Genomic DNA, 3,152 nt, shown 5'->3' on the forward strand with positions numbered 1-3,152 from the left:
TTTTTTTTGAGGCAGAGTCTTGCTCTGTTACCCGGACTGGAATGCAGTGGCATGACCTTGGCTTAAACTGCAACCTCCACCTCCCAGGTTCAAGCGATTCTTGTGCCTTAACCTCCTGAGTAGCTGGGATTACAGGCGTGCTCCACCACGTCCAGGTAATTTTTGTATTTTTACAAAAATACAAAAATCCCATAATGATGAGGTTTCTCTATGTTGGCCAGGCTGGTCTCAAACTCCTGACCTCGGGTAATCTGCCCGCCTTGGCTTCCCAAAGTGATGGGATTACAGACTTAAGCCACTGTGTTTGACCTCATAATCACTTTTTGTTTTCCTTGAGATGGAATCTTGCTCTGTTGCCCAGGCTGGAGTCAGTGGTGTGATGTCAGCTTACTGCAAACTCTGCCCCCTGGGTTCAAGCAATTCTCCTGCCTCAGCCTCCCAAGTAGCTGGGACTACAGGCATGTGCCACCATATTTTTAGTAGTGACGTGGTTTCATCATGTTGGCTAGGCTGGTCTTGAACTCCTGACCTCGTGATTCACCCACCTTGGCCTCCAAAAGTGCTGGGAATACAGGCGTGAGCCACTGAGCCCAGCCTCTCCCATAATCATTTTTAATTAATAAATTTTAATTGAATGTTCATAGTTTCACAAGAAACAGTTCTACAAAATCTATAAAGGCAAAAGAAAGGGTCTTCACTGGGACCTCTGGGAGATTTTTGTTTCCTGGGCATGGTGGATGAGTGGATTAATATATGATTCACGTCTGAGATATTTAGAGACTTAGAGGATGTCTGGAGGGCTGTGGTTTGGGATGCCACTGCAGTTCTTGAAATATTTCCTGTGGATTGGGATAAGAGAGAGAAAAACACTGTGTGCTGGTTTTAGACCCTGTGCAAGAGGGCAGAAGGAAGCTGGTGGTGTGCTGATGGTGCCTGCGGCTGAGGAGGGACTTACAAGTGATCAGGTGGAAAACAGATAGATTAATCAATATAAAAAATTCTGGTGGTGAGAAATCCCCACTGATGGAGTGGAAGAGATCTTGGAAGAACCTATTACAATGCCCTGTGTTACAATAAGTAGGCTTTAAAACCCTGTGAATCCCAGAGAGCAACAATGCTGGGTCACCACAGTAGTACAATTAAGACCTTCACTACTGCCCATACCTCTTCTCTGTGTTCTCCAGTCCCTCCACCTCATGTCCAATTATGGAGGCATTAGAAGCTAGGCTTTGCACAATGAGGTGCTACATGGATTTGCTTCTGTCACTATTGAACACTGATGCTTTTTCTTAAGTGCTTCTGATTTTTTTGGAAGTAATTTTGCACATGGTAGATATTCAGATATTTGTCAAATCAAAATTAGTGGAATAGACTGGGCATGGTGGCTCATGCCTGTAATCTCAGCACTTTGGGAGGCCAAGATGGGCAGATAATCTGAGGTCAGGAGTTCAAGACCAGCTTGGCCAACATGGTGAAACTCCATCTCTACTAAAAATACAAAAATCAGCCATGTATGGTGTGCGCATCTGTAGTCCCAGCTACTCAGGAGGCTGAGGCAGAATTGCTTGAACCCAGGAGGTGGAGGCTGCAGTAACCCAAAATTTACACCACTGCCCTCTAGCCTGGGCGACAGAGCCAGACTCTGTCTCAAAAAAAAAACACACAAAGAACCAAAATTGGTGGAATAAAATGTTGTGACTAATTTTTTAGAAATGAGATGACTTTGTCCAGTGATGGGTGTTCTTTTCCTTCCTGAGGTTTTGCTTTAAGAGACTGGCTTTGGTGAGCAGCTGTAATTGCTTTGCCGTGACTTCATCATAGCCTTCGTCTTGTGTCTAAGTGGTACTCTCATTGCAGCTTAGGGAGAAGCCCAGAAACTTTGTGACGTAGAATAATGTTACATAGTGTTTTAAGGTTTTGGGCTGTTTCTTCAGATATCTTACACAGAAACTGAAAACAGATAAAGGTGGAACTGCTCAGGTTAAAGCAGGGCTGGGAGAGGAGGGTCATTGTGTCCTATAGACTGGTTAACGTACTGGCTCTACCACTTCTTTAGTATTTATTTATTTACTTATTTGAGACTCTTGCTCTGTCACCCAGGCTGGAGTACACTGGTGTGATTTAAGCTCACTACAACCTCTGCCTTCTGGGTTCAAATGATTCTCGTGCCTCAGCCTCTGGAGTTGCTGGGACTATAGGTGCACACCACTATGCCTGGGTAATTTTTAACATTTTTAGTGGAGATGGGGTTTTGCCATGTTGGCAAGGCTGGTCTTGAAAGACCAGGTGATCTGCCTGCCTCCGCCTCCCAAAGTGCTGGGATTACAGTCATAAGCCACCATGCCCGGCTGGCTCTGTCACTTTTTATGTAACTTTGAGCAAGTTATTTAACCCTTCTAAGTGAAATTTTCTCATTTGCAAATTGTGGGGTTATTGTAAGTATTAAATGAGATAATATATGTGAAGTGTTTGGCATGTAGAAAGTGTTGAGATGTTAGTTCTTCTCGATGTTTCTTTATGAATAAATTAAGTACTTTTGGCAGTCACACCCCAGAGAGTGATGCCAGTTTTCTCAGCACACATGTTGGAAGCACATGCTGCTGATTAGTTCCATTACTAGCAATGCAACTTGGATCATTGGGTTAAGGTGGTGTCTGCTAGGTTTCTCCATTGGAAAGTTACTGTTTTACTCTTTGTAATTAAAGAATATCTTCTGGGGAGAATATACTTTGAGACTATGTAAGTATTCTGGGACATTTCAAATTTTCATCCCCTAGTTATTGTACATTATTGATTCTTGCATGTTTATTATTGTTATGATATAGGTAAATAGTGGTTTTCTAGTTCCACCTTTCCTTCTACATTTGTTAGTTTGCTCTCTACTACAAGGAAGAGCTTTTCTTTCTCTCTTTATTATTTCTATCCATGTGGACTCTTGTATTGGTTTTCCATTCAATCAGTTGTAATGCCTAACTGTCACTATTTCTTTTGATGCTCAAATTATTTCAGGTTTGGCCAGTGGGAACGTCTTCAAGATGGCTCCTGTATGTTTTTACTCTGTCTCTATCTTCTTTCTGCACTTTCTTAATTTTTGGCACAAGAACATCTTATTTTATTTTTTATTCCTTTTCTTTTTTTTTTTTTTTTTTTTT

General features: G+C 42.0%; 1 protein-coding gene across 1 annotated transcript in view; it reads left to right on the plus strand.

The window, feature by feature from the left end:
• Positions 1-3,152, plus strand: part of SUGCT (succinyl-CoA:glutarate-CoA transferase) — a 681,636-nt gene that overhangs the window by 45,012 nt on the left and 633,472 nt on the right. The window lies entirely within an intron of this gene.

Source organism: Cebus imitator, unplaced genomic scaffold, assembly GCF_001604975.1.
Source record: "Cebus imitator isolate Cc_AM_T3 unplaced genomic scaffold, Cebus_imitator-1.0 Scaffold349, whole genome shotgun sequence".
Classification (NCBI taxonomy): domain Eukaryota; kingdom Metazoa; phylum Chordata; class Mammalia; order Primates; family Cebidae; genus Cebus; species Cebus imitator.